The sequence below is a fragment of the Canis lupus genome, chromosome 23 (genome assembly GCF_048164855.1).
Source record: "Canis lupus baileyi chromosome 23, mCanLup2.hap1, whole genome shotgun sequence".
Lineage (NCBI taxonomy): Eukaryota > Metazoa > Chordata > Mammalia > Carnivora > Canidae > Canis > Canis lupus.
Genome location: NC_132860.1, coordinates 4,387,971 through 4,406,125, shown reverse-complemented (window position 1 = coordinate 4,406,125; position 18,155 = coordinate 4,387,971). Strand labels below are relative to the sequence as shown.

At 34.2% G+C, this 18,155-nt stretch overlaps 1 long non-coding RNA gene across 5 annotated transcripts in view; it reads left to right on the top strand.

Annotated features, from left to right (window-relative positions):
* The window catches only part of LOC140614649 (uncharacterized), a 67,403-nt gene that overhangs the window by 22,849 nt on the left and 26,399 nt on the right, over positions 1-18,155 (top strand). For 3 of the 5 annotated variants that reach the window (XR_012015443.1, XR_012015444.1, XR_012015440.1), the window contains exons 4-5: positions 13,914-13,996; positions 15,993-16,126. This is a non-coding gene — a long non-coding RNA (uncharacterized lncRNA). Of the gene's footprint in view, positions 1-13,913; positions 13,997-15,992; positions 16,127-17,468; positions 17,795-18,155 lie in introns of those variants that run through there. The other 2 variants (XR_012015442.1, XR_012015441.1) reach the window with 2 other exon arrangements.

Below are 18,155 nucleotides of genomic sequence, written 5' to 3'. Positions count from 1 at the left end.
TTGTCTGAGCAGGATCAGAAGCAACAGTATAAAGGCTGCTTGCACAAGTATTTCTATTCTCTGGGAGCTCTGTGAGAATGTCAACCATGGAGAAGGGCATCCTGTGATTGTCTTGTGTCCACTAGAAAGTAACAACCGCAGGAGAATGACCCCAGGAATGAAAGACATCCCTACTCCCTGCCTGGCACTGTTGGGAAAAGTGCCTTTCTAAGCCCGGCATGCCACACCTTGGGGAAGCGACGTTCCTCTTTCTTGCCAGCCCCCTTGTATACAAACCATGTCTGATGAACTCTGCCTGTTTTCTCTCTCTCCAGCTTAGTGTTCATTTCTATGACATTGAGACTCAAGAACCTGGTCTTGGGGGTCCAGTAGCAGTAACGTTGATGTTTTCTGATCCTTGTTGCTCATGATTGTTCCATGGCCAGTGAGTGACCTGTACCCAGTTCACTGTGGGGACTTTGTTCATGTGAAGAGGGAAAGGCATGAATAAAATTCTGCTGTATTGATTTCCATTTGGTCAACAGTTGCCAGATCCAGTCTAAACAGGGCTCCTTACAGTCTGGCCCTGATCTACCCTTTTAGCCTGTAATTTCTTCCTCTCAGTCCCACATACCCTCTTCCCCACTCACATCCCAATACAAGTTAATGACTTTCATGCTTGGGGACCTAAGTTCACTTTGGTCTGCTTGGAATATCCAAAACAGAATAATTTGTAGAAGACACCTACTTGCAGAGCAAGGTCATTACAAATCCATTTTCATAGAGAATGCTTCTTCTCTGTCTCCAAATTTAATTGTCCAGGAACTGTTTCTATCCCATCTTGATAGCCTAAGGGAGATTCTCCATGAATTTTACTTTATGAAGTTCTGCGTTTCTTTTTAGTATTTCTGAACTAACCTTTATGGGTTTAAAATTGAATTTCTATTTGCATGAGCATTACTTATTATTTTTATTTACTTGTTTCCCAAATTTCTTAAAACTGTTGCCTAACTAACTGCTTTTATATTTCACAGAGTAGCACAGAAAATTTGTTTTTAGAGCTTTTTAAAAACCCAATAATAACAGTAATAATAGCTAAATATTAATTAAAAATACTTCGCTGGAAACTTAAATTGCAGAAAGTGCTATTCTAATCACTTTTCATGAATAAACTCACTCAATACTCATAAAATAAAAAATATGTAATTATTCTCATTTTACAAATGAGAACACTAAAGCAGAGAGAGTATAAGTATCTTCCTGAATATTATAAAACCAACCCAATATTGAGCTTGAATTCTAGTGCAAGCTATTTGCTTCCAAATTTTGTAAATGATAAATCTTCAAATATACCTTCAAATATATCTTCCCCATCTGTATTAAGAAAGAGGGGAATTATTATTTTTTTAGAAAGAAAAACAGAAGTAACTGTTTCATGTTCTTTTTTTCAAGGGACTGAATTAAATTTTATATAAAATTAGATACAATTTTTGGACTACAAAATTAGGACTCAGAAATATAATAATATGTTCCAAGTTTGTGCAGCAAGTATTACCTAAAAATTGCTATAGTCTTTACATAACAATTTCCCCTTTCCTTCAAATGTAAAATAGTATAAATCTGTCTGAATATGTATAACCCCTTCAGGATCTAGCACGTTGCTCACTAAGAGATTTCAACAAGTGTTTGTTGAAATATAAATATAACTTTTAAAAATACATAAAGTTACAAAGCTTCTCCTTCTTATAAGCATCCAATATCGAAGGGAAAAAGTTTGTTTTTTAGTAATGTTTCATTATAACCATTATTGTAATTCAATTATTTTGTGTATGGGGAGTATAATTCCAAATGAGCCATATCCTTCTTCCTTATCCACTTTTTTCTAATTCCAATATTAGTTAAATAGAGCCAGGAGACAACCACATTAAATATCATTCATCCTCAGCACAAAAAAAAAAATATGATTTCTGTGATTTTTTTCCCTTAAATTCCATTAGTAACTAAATTCAGAGTCAATGTGAATAATTTTACTTGAGCTATCTCTTTGTGCTTAATTATAACCAGTTCTCCTGTTGTGTGGTAACACACACTCTCAAATCTTGGAACACTATTGAAAAGCAAATTAAAATCTACATTTTTTAGAACATTCATTATAATACTTTATACTGTGTTAGTACCTTTTATCTAAGGACTTCAAAAAGCCATAGAAGTGTTAATTAAAACTGTGGGATTTTATTTCCCCTTAGATATATGTGGAAGGGAATCATATAATTATATATTATTAGACATTAGAGTCACCTAAATGATTTTAAAGAAAACCCTACTCTTTTACTAGGTTCTCCTTTTGTTATTTTTGAGTATATATAAGAGATCCATGATTAACCAAAGGTAGTACTTTGAAGAGCCTCAACCCACTAGAATTCAATATTTCAAAATTGATCAAAAGGAAGAGTTTTATCTTTATGGACTAGAAAAAAGAACATTTCAATAATAACTTTGGTCACAGTGAATGCAAATTTTTTCAGTCATTTCTAAGTATGAACTTTCTTTTTTCTGCCTTCAATTCAGTCCTACTATAGGCTTTTTATGGATATTTCAATCTGTCTTGAGCTTAATATTCCCCCAGATGTGCTTAAATAATATTTGTTGCAAGAAACTTTATGTTTTGTTTCCTAAGTCATGTTCAGTGTGGGCAAGAGCCACACATTCCCATTTCCTGACCTTTCCTAACATGAGCGGCTGCATCTCTTTCAATGGCTCTTCCCAAAAAGATGACATGGGGCATTTGCAAAGATGGAAGAGGTACTATTTTTGCCCTGAGAAAGCTCACAGTTTTATTTTAGTCAGAACTTCTGAGAACTGAGGTGGGTCAATCGGGTCATAATTCTAAACACTGCATTCATCTCTGTGTTCCTCATCACAAGAGGAGTTAGCAGTTTGCTGACAGTTGGGTTGGCCTTCTGGAATTTCCGTTTCATATATTGGCCCTGTTAATTAAAAAACAAAAAAAGAAAGAAAGAAACTTCCTCAAGGAGCAAACAATTCCATGGTGCTCACCCTATGATATCCCTGCCCTAATGAGTAGTCTAGGCAAATATTTAGAGACGGTGCTCCCTGTCAGAAGATTGACAAGCCTTGAAGTTTGGCATATTCAGAAAGACCATGAAGGCATGTTTCGAGGTCCATGGTGGACCTCATCTGCCAACACTATTTAGTGAACTATATCAATACAAATATATATTGCACCCAATTAAGCAATTAAGTGAATTTTGACAATGGTAGACAGTTGTATGAATACAATCACAATCGTAACTATATGGAACATTTCTATCACCTTAGAAAAGTCTCACATAATCATTTAGAGGCAATCCTATCCTCTTCTCTGCGACATCTGGCAACAACTGATCTGCCTGCTGTTACTATGGATACAAACCCATTGTGTTTTGAGTGTGGCGTCTTTAGTACATTATGCCTTTGAAATTTATTTGTGAGGTTGCTTGTAAATGTATTAGTTCTATTTTGTAGTATTTCAATGCATACTTATTCCACAATTTCTTTATCCATAAACCTGTTGATGGACATGCACCTTGTTTCCAACTTTTGGCTATTATGAATAAAATTGTTTGAACAATCGAATACCATGCCAATGTTGGGGAGCCTGTCCTCCAGGATTCCATCTGGAGCAGGAGCCACAGCTGCCACCCAGCTCCCAGGGCAAGGGGAAACCTGGTTGTGTCTGTCTTTTGTCCTCTTTTCCTTTATTTTTTATTTTTTATTTTTATTTATTTATTTATTTTTTGCCACATTGGCAGAAATAAGACCTAAAGGTCCCACCCCATCCTGTATGTTTGGGTTCTTTCACTAGCAATTGAGGCTGGTTGGACAGGTTTGAGTCAAATTGTACTTTGGTCCATTGTTAATTGAGAAACTGCTTCAATAAAATATTCTTTTCTACAAAAAAAAAAAAAAATTAAACTGAGTGGCATGAATTATACCACACAATGTTTAAAGAAATTTGTTCTTCCCAAATTGATCTCCTGATTCCCAAATTGATCTACTAGTTGTAAACTCATTAATTCCCACTATAATTCCCTTCTGGGGAACTCACAGCCTGAATCTGAAATTTATATGAAAACACAAATAATTTAAGATAGCCATAATGATTTTTAAAAAGAATAAAAAGATGGAAATATGAGACTTTATGATTTTAGGACTTACTTAAAGGTGCACTAAGCAAGACTTTTTTTCACCTGGGTAAACATAGAAATAAAAATCAATGGAACAAAACAGATTTTAAGACCACACCCTCACAGGCGTGCCTGGGTGGCCTAGTTGGTTAAGCTGCCAACTCTTGGTTTCAGCTCAGGTCATGATCTCAGGGTCATGAGATGGAGCCCTGTGTCAGGCTTGCATAGGCATGGAGCTTGCTTAAGATTCTATCCCTCTGTCCCTCCCCCTGCTCACATGCTCTAAATTAAAAAAAAAAAAATCAATAAATAAAATCTTAAAAAAAAGATGTTAAATTCTTAACAGTGCACTGTCTTTTTTGGGCAAAAGGATTCAAGATAATGTGATGGGTAAAGAATACTCCATTTGGTAAATTCTACTAAGTCAATTGGATATCTATAAGGGGAAAAATGAATCCAGCACTTATCTCTTACTATGTAAAAATAATTAACTTGAAATTAATTTATGTAGACTCTGAAAGCTAAACTATCAAACTTTTTCTAAAGGAAAAAGTTAGAAAAGAATCTGTGACCTTGGGTTAGTAAAATATTTCTTAAGATAGGATGCAATTTCTTAGACTGGAAATGTTTGTTTTTCCAGAGAACTTGTTAAGGAAATGAAAAGACAAGCCATATGGAAGGAAAAATTATTTGTGAAATATATACTTGAGAAAGAACATGTATAGAAAAAATATGAAAAGCTTTCATCACCCAATAAGAAGGAAACAACCTGATAAAAAGAGGGCAAAAATGAAAATAGATCCATATTCAAGAATATATACCAATGAGAAATAAACATGCTTGGTTTTATAACCACTGTCTGATATTTGCAATTTATTTGTCTCATCAGTTCTACTTTCTTCCCATATCAATCAAGGGTTAAATCAAGGGTTTTTCTTAAGCTTTCAATTTGTTTCCACCTCAGTTTATTACCTATATCCCTTTATTTTATTTTTTTGTGGTTTTCTGTGGTCTATAATATACATTTTCAACTTAGACTTGTCAACCTTCAAATATGATTTCACATATTTAATAAGAATGCTGTTAGGGTTTATGTCCATTTATGCATATTTTGTACTTTGTGCTAATTTGTGATGCCTTTTACTACTTATTTAATTATATATAAAACAAAAATAAAATACTATTATTTGTGTTTTAAAAATCAGTTTCATTTTTAAAGAGTTTTTTTTAATGATTTATATTTGGACACATATTTCTCATCTTTTTGTTCCTGTCACTGTTTGTATAGACAAATTGCCATGTGGTACCTTTTTTCTTCTTGCCAAAGAAACTCTTTTGATTTATGTTTCTTAGACTGCAAATCTGTTGACAATAACCTCTACCAGGTTTTGAGTGTGTATGTGTGTGTGTGTGTGTGTAGTTTGGAAGAGGATCTTTTAATCTCTTTTTATTTCATATTTATTTTTGAATATTTTTAATTGGGAATAGAATATAGATTAGCAATTTACTTTAGAGACGTCATTGTGTCTGGTAGGCAGTTTCAGATAATATTATCTGTGATCCACTCGTGTGTGTGTGTGTGTGTGTGTGTGTGTTCGTGTGTTTATGTTTTCCTCTGATGATCATGATATACTTTAGTGTATTTTTCTTTTTCAAGTTATTCTTCTTGGAATGTAACAGGTGTCTTGGACATTGGCATTAACTATTCTAAACTGAATAGTTTAGAAAAAATGTTGCCTTTATTTGTTAAAATTCAACTATAATTAATATGCAATTATATTGGCTTCAGGTGTACAATATAGCAATTCAACAATTCATACATTAATCAGTTCTCATCAAGATAAGTATACTCGTAATCCCCTTCATCTACTCCCCACCTCCAGCCCCTGCCTCCCCTGGGGCAACCCCCAGGTTGTCCGCTGTATTTAAGAGTCTGGTTTTTGTTTGTTTCTTTTTTCTTTGTTTTGTTTCTCAAATTTCATCAGTTCTTCAAACATGGTTCACTCACTCTCTCCCACCTTCCTTCTTCAACTCCAATCGCATATATATTATGTTTGATATTTTCCTATAGTTAAGTTTCATTATTTTTAATCTCATCATTTAGAATATTTTTATTGCTAGTTCTGTGAGTTCACTTACCTTTTCTTTTTCAATGTCTAATTTGCTAGTAAGTACTTATGGCGTATTTTTCATTTTCAATATTTGAATAATTTTATATTGAAGTTTCGTTTAGACCTTTTATTTATTTATTTATTTATTTATTTATTTATTTATTTATTTATTTATTTTAATTTATGATAGTCACAGAGAGAGAGAGAGAGAGAGAGAGGCAGAGACACAGGCAGAGGGAGAAGCAGGCTCCATGCACCGGGAGCCTGACGTGGGATTCGATCCTGGGTCTCCAGGATCGCGCCCTGGGCCAAAGGCAGGCGCTAAACCGCTGCGCCACCCAGGGATCCCTAGACCTTTATTAAATTTTCCAATTTTTTTCATCTAGTTTTTTTGTAACTTCAAGAAATTGTAAAGCATACTTATAACAGCTTTTTTAATATCTCTGGCTGCTCTTTTTAGTCATCTATGCCATTTCTGGGTCCCTTCATGTTGACTGGGTTTTTAGCTGTTGTATTTTGTTGCTTTCTTTGGCCTAATTAAGAATCACGTTTTCCCCTTTATTTCTGTGCTTGAGAATTTTTTTTTTATTGGTTGCTGGATATAGTGAATTATATGTTTTGGGGTGTGAAATTTTGTTGCATACTTTTAAATAATGTTGGACTTGTTTCTATTATTTATTTATTTCAATTTTTTCCTTCCACTGATAGAGTTCCTCCCTTCTCTACCACGGCGCAGAATTTTTTTCCAGGCAATAAACTGAGGAAATCTTAGAGCGATGTCATTTTTTTTTCTTCTCTCAATATTATGGTTTCATACTGTCTATTGCCCAATACCTGAAAATCACTACTTCCTATAATTTTTTTCTTATCATTTACAGACGAAAAGTAAGTCTAGGCTGGATTACTCAATCATGGTTTAAAATGAAAATCACCATATATGTTTTGATACATTGATAAATTTGATCTTAACATTTATTTAGTATACTTACATGACTGAGACTTACTTATAACCTTTTCTTGTATCATGCTTCTCTGAATTAATCCAATTAGTTGTGTTCTATAAAATAAGTTGATGGTATCCTCTCTTTTAAAAAAAGGGTTATTTAAATTCTAATTAGTTAACATATAGTGTAATATTGATTTCAGGAGTAGAATTTATTGATTCATCACTTACATCTAACCCCCAGTGCTCAATACAAGTGCCTCCTTAATACTTCCCAGTTGCTAAAAGGGGTGGCATCAATCCAAGAGAAAGTTACCTTGTCAATCCTTCACACCTGCCCACTCTCTCTGTGCACCAGCATCATTAATCCAAGCTTCTTAGTCTTTGATGGCGTTGACTAGGACTCTCAACTCGGCATGAAAAATAAAGAAATAAATTGCAAAATGACACTGACAACGGCATGTTGTATTCTGGACATATTCCTTCTTTTTGCCTCTCCATAAAAAGCTAAAAGGATTTCCTGAAATGCACAATGTTTGCAGGAAAGAATAGAATTAATAAACACAAGCATGCTAATTAAAACAACAATATGTATTTATTTTAGGCATATATTAAATTAGATAATATTTTGAAATGGGCCATCTGTCTTGAGTAGGCTGCTATTACCCTCTGAGCTGGGTTAGGTTTCCCTCTTGTGGTTTCCCAGTGTCTCTACCACAGCTTGCTCCTTTTCTTTTCTTTTCTTTTCTTTTCTTTTCTTTTCTTTTCTTTTCTTTTCTTTTCTTTTCTTTTCTTTTCTTTCTTTTCTTTTCTTTTCTTTTTTTTTCTTTCTTTTCTTTTCTTTCTTTTCTTTTCTTTTCTTTTCTTTCTTTTCTTTTCTTTTCTTTTTTCTTTTTTCTTCTTTTCTTTTCTTTTTTCTTTTCTTTTCTTGTCTTTCTTTTCCTTTCGTTTCCTTTCCTTTTCTTTCTTTTCTTTTTTCTCTTTCTTCTTTTTTCTTTCTTTTCTTTTTTCTTTTCTTTCTTCCTTTTTTCTTTTATTTTCTTTTTTCTTTCTTTCTTTCTTTCTTTCTTTCTTTCTTTCTTTCTTTCATCTTTCTTTCTTTTCTTTCTACTTTCTTCTTTTCTTTCTTTCTTGATTTTATTTATTTATTTGACAGAGAGAAAGCACAAGCAGTGAGAGCCACAGGCAGAGGGAAAGGGAGTAGCAGGCTTCCTGGTGAGCACAGAGCCCTTCTTAGGGCTCCATCCCAAAACCCTGGGATTATGACCTGAGCCTGAAGGCAGATGCTTAACCCAGCTGTTGCTCTACCACAGCTCCTTAGACAAATTCTTTGGATTTCCTGTTTTGATTACTTGTAGCAGCAGACCTCTTTGGTTAAAACAAAAGCAATTCTCCCCAAGTTAAACCAATGGGATTTATTGACAGAATGTTAGGATGTTGCAGTGTCAAGGAGGGGACTGGAGAGAGGAGTTTGAGAATGAACTGCAACAAAGGCTGTTTCAGAAGATTGGGAGGGAGGAATAGAAAAAACAAAACAAAACAATAATTCGTAGTGGGAAAATCTGGGCAATGCCCTCTACTGGAACCAAGGTACTCAATCATTTGGAGAGGTTTTCTACATTCATTTCCCTTTCATTCAGTATATATTGTTCATTCTTTTCTCCCTACTTTAATGAATGATGAAAAGAGAAAAAAAAACACTAAGCAGACATTTGTTAAGGGCATGGCATATGCTAATTTCAGCAGATGCAATGGGGAATAAGGCAAAATGGCTTCTCAGTTGGAGTTAGCAGCCTAGCAAAAAGATTCAGGGAAATATCTAGGATGAATCAATAGGATTTATAGAAGAGGCTTGTCATATGGAGACTGATGTTAATCACAACATTAGTTTTAATAATAGAAAACCTCAAAAAAGCCTAACTCTTCAACCACCGAAAAATAAATCTACATTTTGTCCACAAATTTAATCAACGGAATATTGTTTGGAAATTTAAAATATAAATGCTTAAACCACAAAGCAATATGAAAAAAACATTTATGATTTATATTCACAAAACTAGAATGCAAAATACTACAGGCATCGTCATTTTATCCGTGTAAAATATACACATATAAGGACATGGACAACCTAGAGGAGTAAAAATAATGAGTGCTACAATAATAGGTGAATTTTAATTTTGTTTGATGTAGTTATAGTATAATTATACTATAAATATGATTTATAGAAAGAAGGTGGATGGTTTATTCCATTTTGTGATTATTCAACAAAAATAAAACATACTAAAATTGCACTGATGCCTATTAATGTAATTTAATTCCATTCTTTAACTTAGTCTATTTTGTAGCTAGGCTCTTGTCATGAATGTCAAGAGAGACAAGTGGTTTTAATATTAGTGTTTACTTATGCTTCTTTGGTCCTCAGTAGCTTTATACCTTAAATGTACCTACAGTTTTTCAGCCATAGGAAAAACATTTTGAATGTCAAATAAATTTTAGTTAGAATACATGCTTTCCCCTGACCCTTTCTCATGCTCTGCTCTTGGCTGCTTTTAGTCTTTCCTGGAAGATGCAAGGGTTTTAAACGTTTTTTACTTAAACTAAACACAGCCCCTTTCCTTTCATCTCTATTTCACTTGAATTTTCCAAATTATACAGGTTCTATTTTTTTCTTTTCCAATTAAGAGAAGCATACTTTTGTCACATCTCCACTGTTGACGCCTTAATTTGGCCCTTTGAGATTTCCTGATCTTAAGGAACTCTTTAACTGGATTCACACGCCAAAATCTTCTCCATTCTCAATTTTTGCGCTGACTATGGCCACATCATTCTGTAAGGAGCTTCAGGATGCCATTTTACTCCCTTAAAAACGTATAAGTGGGTCCACACGAATGACTTAAATCCACACTCACTAGCTAAATCTGTAAACCCTTTAAACCTCCTTCCTTCCTTTCATGCATTACCTTCCTAGTCTATACTCATCTTACCCTATAAGCAGCCAAATTGGCCAACCTACTGTTTCAGAGGGACTCTGACTCTCCCACCTCCAGGTCTTTGTTCATGTTGTCTCATGTATCCCGTCATGCCCTCCCTCAGTGTTGCCGAATTTGTCAACTTCATTCTGTCCTTCAAAGCTCAACATATGTTTTCTTATTATTCCAAACAGATTTGCTCTTAACCCTTTCAATCAAAGCACACCACCACAGCTTCCCTTTCTTGGCTATTGTAAATTATGTAGCAATGACCCCAGAGGTGCCTATCTTTGTGTGGATTCGTGTTTTTGTTTTCTTTGGATAAATACCCAGTGGTGGAATTACTGGATCGTATGGTAATTTTATTCTTGATTTTTTTGAGGAACCTCCATAGTGTTTTCCACCCTGGCTGCACCAATTTACATTCCCACCAACAGAGCACAGGGTTCCCTTCTCTCCACATCCTCAGCAACATTTGTTGCTTCTTGTCTTTCTGATGTTAGCCCATTCTGACAGGTGTGAGGGGATAGCCCAGGGTGCTTCTGATTTGCATTCTCCTGGTGATGAGTGATGTTGAGCATCTTTTCATGTGTTTGTTGGCCATCTGGATGTCTTCTCTGGAAAGATGTCTGTTCAGATCCTCTGTCCATTTTTAAATAAGATTGGGTTTTTTGTTTTGTTTTGTTTTTTTGTTTGTTTGTTTGTTTCTGTTTGTTTTCTGGTGTATTATATAAGTGACTTATATATTTTGAATATTAGACCTCTATCAAATACATCATTTGCAAATATCTTCTTCCATTCAGAGGTTGCCCTCCTGTTTTGTTGATGGTTTCCTTTGCTGTGTGCTATTTGCAACAACATGGATAAACCTAGAGGGTATTTGCTAAGTAAAATAAGTCAGAGAAAGACAAACCCCTGTGATTTCACTTATATGAAGAATATTAAAAAAACAAAAACAAATGGACAAATAGACAAAAAACAAAAACATACTCATAAATACAGGGAACAAACCGGTGGTTGCCAGAGGAGAGGTGCCTGGGGGAGATGAGTGAAATAGATGAAGGGGATTAAAAGGTATAAACTTTCAGTTATACAATAAATACATTGAGATGAAAAGCACAGCATTGGGAATATAGTCCATAATCTGGCAATAACATTGTAGTGTGACAGATGGTGGCTGCACTTTTTGTGGTGAGCACTGCATAGCACCACATAGCTTATGAAATTGTTGAAATCAGTATATTGTGTGCCTGAAACTAATATAATCCCTCTGAGGACAAGCGCTACCCATTTCCAATCCTGGATCCACCATTCACATCTATCTCAGCCCGCTGGCCTGTGTATTAGTTTAAAGGCCAACCACAAAGCGTTATTTCCAGCTTAATCAGCTTAATTGTTTTTTCTAGCTTAGAGGGAATATTCAGAGAGGATAATACAAAGTATACATATGCAGAAGGAGGACAAAAACAGAAAGGGTAAAAAAAAAAACAGAAAGGGTGAAAAGACAGAGAAAGAGCAATATACCTATGAGTATCCCACTGTGAAGTGAAACTCATATAAATATAAATGAAGGAGGATATCTTGGTCAGTAATTTGTTTGCTGTTTGTTTGTTATTTAAGGCCAAATGGGTAAGGTTCGCATGTTTAGGTACTGATTTAGTGAAGTGGGTGCCTTGTTTTATGTCTGGGTCATAAGATGCCCTGCCTGTTGCCATGTTTCTTTCCCAATCATGCGGTCTTTACCCATTTGTTTTTCTTTTCCCACCTGTTAGAGTTCTTGCTTGATCTTACATATTCCAAGATTACAGTTGTACTCTGTGGACATGAGACTTCACCGTAGTGTTAAGCCAGAAATCTTATAACTAGAATTTTAATTACCTTTAAAGATTCTCTTTTTTTTTTTTTTTTGCTTTAGATTGGAAGAAATTTGAGAATACAGATTCTACAAAGCATTGTTCCTTCAACACCTATCAAAATATTTGCCATAGCAAATGTTTAATATCATTTATCAAACAGACTTGCATATATGTGAAGCTACAGGAAAGATATATCTCAAAAAGATAATAGTTTGAGTTCAGATTTGAGAAATGACGGAGGGAGGGAAGACTGCCTGGAATCCTCAGGTCATTTGATAGGGAATCAGTATTGAGACTCCCATACTCATTCTCATGCTAATATCTTATTGACTTTGTTAAGTGGCCTCACATTTATTGTTTTGATTCAGAATCATATTTTTCTTTTGTAATATCTTTGTTTTTCCCTATGTTTTTCAAATATCTGAAGATTTCTAAGTAGTTATCAGTACTAAAGTGCACTTTGTAATGAATGAAACGAACGGTGGTAGTATCACAGAGAACTGTCTCAAAATGCACACATTTCTAAGCAGCTTAGAATTTAATTGCAATTTTCCCCCTTTGTAATATTCTAGGAAAAAAATGCTTAATTTCAGCTTCTACTCTCACCTCTCAATTAAGTAGGTTTGGAGTGTTGATTTGTTCTAGTATAGATAATTCTAGTCGCTATAGTTTCTGTTTACCGGTAATGCATTTTCTTTCAATGTTGTTGGGGTTTTTTAAGAGTTTTGCAGAAAATGAATTAGACAATGTATTCTCTTGCAATATAGAACCAAAATAAGAGACTGGTAAGATAGGTACAAACTCAACCAAGACTTGTCAACAAATCACTGCAAAGCCTTAACCCCTCTATTGATGTTACTTATGCTTCTTCTTCTTCTTCTTCTTCTTCTTCTTCTTCTTCTTCTTCTTCTTCTTCTTCTTCTTCTTCACCTTCTTCATCTTCTTCTTCTTCTTCTTCTTCTTCTTCTTCTTCTTCTTCTTCACCTTCTTCATCTTCTTCTTCTTCTTCTTCTTCTTCTTCTTCTTCTTCTTCACCTTCTTCATCTTCTTCTTCTTCTTCTTCTTCTTCTTCTTCTTCTTCTTCTTCACCTTCTTCTTCTTCTTCTTCTTCTTCTTCTTCTTGCTAGAGCATTAGGTTACTGTAAGACAAACAAACAAGAATGACATTCCCATTTAAGAGACTTTCAAGAAACAAGCTTTACGAATTCCTTGGTACATGTCTTTTTTTTTTTTTCTTTTAAGACTTTATTTATTTATGTGACAGAGAGAGAGCACAAGCAGGGGGAGTAGCAGGCAGAGAGAGAGGAGGAAACAGGCTCCCTGATGAGCAGAGAGCCCTATTTGGGACTTGATCCCAGGGTCCTGGATCATGATCTCAACCAAAGGTAGACACTTAAACCGACTGAGCCACTGAGGCTCCCAGTACATGTCTTTCTTAATACAAATTTAATTCAACAAAAATTTTCAAATGAGAATATTTGCTTTGAAACCAAACATGTGCATATTAAAGAGTTTAAAATAATAATTTAAAAATTCTGAAGGCTAGGTCAGATGGTCTGGACTGATGAACCAATAGCTATGTTTTTAGCTTTTGTAATGTTTTGTAATGACAACAAAAATACCAAAATGAAAATAAATTTTACTATTTCTACCCTCATAAGATCCATGCATTTATTACTAATATATAGATATTTTGATGGAAAGAAAGGAAGGCAAGGTAAAAAAAAAAAAGAGAGAGAAACAGGACAAACAAAATTTAATTGATCACCTACAATGGACTATATATTTTATAAAAAATTGTAATTTATTCTTATTAAATTTAATATCCAACAATCCCTTAAAATAAGGATGTTTTATGTTCTTTACAGAAGAAGAATCAGAACATCAGTGAGATACAGAAACTTTCCCAAGTCAATGTAGCTTATAAGTAGCAAAAGAAGCTAAACATGGGGTAGGCAATTCTTCATGCTTTTCACTATATTATGTTACCTCCAGAAGGGCCAGAAATTAACTCACATTTGTTATGTATTTATTATGTATTTCCCAGATGTGTGTTGCATCCATTATTTCATTTCAAATCAATGTCAGTATTTTAAGAATAAGCTTCCTTATACTCATTTTTTACAACAGATTAAGTCTGTGTTTTCCAACACTAATCCACAAACAAGGAATAGCTTTTGATAATGTTCTCAACAATCCAAAGATTAAAAAATAACCTGTATGAATGAGAAAATAGGGATAAAATAGTGAAAATAGTGACCTCCATGAATTATTTTTTTTAAAGTATAGAAATTGTTTTTATACTGAATATCTCTTAGTTTTGAGGGTTAACATGTAAAAGGTAGTAGTTGGTTTTGTTTTTTAGTTCATTTGTTTTATTGTCAAATTTTGCACTTGGCAACCTCAGTTTTTGTTACTGGTACTTGATTTTACCATCCTATACAATAAAAAGTCTTGGAATCTATGTTTTTAACTTTATTTTCATAGTTGGTACTAGGGGGAGTTAAAACTCAAATTCAGATTGAAGCCTGTCTCTCCCAACTGCAATGAAATTCTGCTGACTATTTGGGAATATATAGTATAACATCCTTCTCATTATGGGTTGTGTGCTGTTTTTCATGCAAAGAGTTAAGTGATTAGGGGCATTTACTCACTTATATAAGTACTTATCTTTATTTACCAATGTAAGAGTTTCGGTGTTATCTCACATGTTTTTGTTGCTAGATTCTCTCATTTTAGCTGATGAAAGATTGTCGTTTTAGGACAGAAATAAATTGATTATTCTGATATCTCTTGATGGAGATTCATATGTAGGAGAGAGGCTGGGTAATCATTTTAATAAAGATGCATTCGTGGCTTGTCCCATTTCATAATTTACAGACCCAGCTGTGCTCCTCCCCAGGTCTCCTGTATAATTAAATGGGCAAACTGCATATTGAAGCAGCTGAATTTGTGCATGATTTCCTGATCAAACTGCATATTTTATCACATGAATTTCTAAAGGCTGGTACTTTTTCTCATCAAGCTGAACTGTTAACTAATCAAGATAATATAAGTGTTTTGACGACCTGTGCCTAGACTTTCATTGTACTCTTTTGTTCAATTCTTAAGCTTACCACCTTCATTTTTTTTTGTTTCCTGTAGGATAGAAAGTATCTTAATTAACTGCCCACCACATATATTATATGTGTAAATTATACATATATACATTTATATACATACATACATACATACATATATTAATAAGTACATGGGCCACCTGAACAGATACTCCTATTTTTATAAATGGCAATTCTTTTTGAAGTGAGAGAACAGAGGCATCTGGGTGGCACAGTTTGTTAAGCATCCAAATCTTGATTTTTGGATCACGTCATGATCTCGGGTTCATGAGATGGATGGAGCCCTGTGTTGGTCTCCATAATGGATGTAGAGCCTGCTTAAGATTCTCTCTCTCCCTCTGCCCCTCCTTTCTCTCTCTCTAATAAAAACTAAACTAAACTAAAAAATAAAGTGACAGAACATTTATGTTCTTATGAGAACTTTTTTTTTTTACTTATAAGTAGATTGGGACATTGATATGTTCTAGTTTAAAAATAACTTGTAAAAACATAAACCAAGAGAGTGGAAAGGAAAGAGGATATGGGAATTCAGAAAGGAGAAAGAGAGAGAGAGAGAGAGAGAAGAGAAGAGAAAGAGAAGAGAGAGAGAGAGATTGAACTAATATTAAATGTTTGGACCTGTAAATGCCTATCCTGAATATGCCATTTACAATAATTATTTGAGCTATATATTATTAACCTGCTTTTTCTGAGGATGACACTAAAATTGAGTACTTGAGTAGCTGTCCCAAGGTCCTACATCATCAAGTAGCAGATCTAAAATTTAAGTCAAGCCTGTCTAATGTCACATCTCCTATTTTCACCTTAACTAATGTTGTACTTTTCCAGAGTCTGGATGCTGCTGAGTAGAAATAGCATGAAGTTTCAAGTCAGATGCATCCAGGTTGAATTTTCGTTCTAAGACTTAGAAGCTTGAACTGCTGCCAGTGGATTAAATTTTACTGTCCTTTTCTCCTCCTTTGGTAAGTCTGAGAAAGTAAGGGAGAAGATGAGGGGCACATGGGGTGGAGGGAGGGAGAACAGAAATAAAAAGAGCAGGAGGAAATGAGCAATTTGATACTTATCATCCTCCATCTCTCATTCTCCCTCCCTCCTTTCCCCCCCCCAGTCTTTCCTCCTTTTGTCCCTCTCTTCCTCTCTCTTTTGTCTCTCTCCCCATCTTATGATTATTCCAAAGTGTATCCATGGGGGGAGGATTTATTCTCCTTGACTGGTAGGTCTACAGTGAGTAGCAAAGAGATAGCTTCCTAGTAGACATCTACCAAAACATGGACTGCCCGTGTTCTCTGATCAGTACACATTCAATTCTGTTTCCTTCTGTCCTGTTTAGCAGCATCAAACACCTAGGCTTTGTTTCAGCATAGTCAAAAAACTTACTTCCAGAAGCACAAAGACTTTTGGTTATATATAAAATATTTTTTTCAGTATATATTTTGATTATGTATACACAAAGAATTCCTGGGTTCATTACATGCCCCCAGAAATTTTTGCAAAAATAATGAGAGGTGTCTACCTAAGGAAATATTATCCTCTTATTCTTGCACCCAAAGATGACTATATTGGCAATTTTATCTTTTTATTTCCATTTTGTTATAGGAACAACTCCTTTTGTGTAGTCATAATAATCATCTAAATAAATTTTATCTTATCCTTCTATTATAAGTGTTTTTCACATCTTTAAACATTTTTAAGAAATGCTCCATCACTAAAAATATGTCATGTTATTGTGGTAACATTAATAAACTATCCTTCGTATATTCAACTATTTATTTTGTACCTTTCCAATCATATAAAGTTTTAATATGATTGAAGATCATTTACTTCAAAGAGGAAATTCCAGAATGGAAAGAAACTGAATCGTAAACATATTTAAGATATTTTCATCTTTAGATTGTATCCAAATTCCTGAGTCAATTTATTATTACAAAAGCATTGCAAGTAAAAGAACATAATGATTTAATTTCATTATGTTTGAACCAACAGTGATCCTATTTGTTATGTTTGTGTGACAAGCAAAAGTATTCAGGTTGGCATTTGATAGACACAAGTATGCCTGAAAAGACTAATCATAATCTAAATTATTTAACAAATGGGACATGTGACAAGAATCATAATTTATAGATAACTAGAATTTAGCAAATGTGTATCTGTGTGTATGTAAGAAAAAATGCTGTCCTAGTGATCATAGGTAAGGTTTCCTGAGAACATAGCATTTCCCAGAACTATATAAGAACTTTTTAGTGTTACTTCATTAATCCTTACATCAACACCACAAAATGAGTTATTTTTGTATCCTTCCTTTAGTGATGTTGGAAATGTGGACAATGAACACAAGACTCAAAAGGATTAAGTAACTGGCCCAAGAGTACGTGGATAACAGGCAGTAATTTGCAATAAATATGACACTGATTTTACACATAAGGAAATTCTAAATAAAATTCACACCCAGGTCTTCCTACTCCAAAGTTCACGGTGTTGAGCTCTTGCAATTTCCACTAAGTTCTTCTAGTTCAGAACTTCCGTATCAGTGTTAGTTTATAACGCATCAAATACTACTGTTTTTTAAATTTTTCCCATTTTTACTATGTCTACTGATTTTCTTTGAGGAAAACAGACATTTTATACAGTCATTGTTCACTCATAATGTTTAGCCCAATTATCAACTCTAAAATAGTGTTGACACACATTTTGCCGAGTTGGGGTTAGGAGATATATAATGTGCATTAAACTACCTTGTACTGAAGTTGATTGTTGAATCTAAATCTCCTTTGTAATTACTGTCCTTATCCCTTTTCTTAGTTTCTTGTATAAAATCAATCACTTAAGAAATGTGAGTAGGATGTAATTTTCTGGGCGTGAACAGACCAAATTTCAACAGCTTGATGTCAGTATTTTTTCCTGACAAGTACAATCATCAAATGTTGGAGAAACCTTTGGGCCATGGCACCCCTAGATCAACATGGCCAACTTGTTTTCTTTCACATCGTTCAA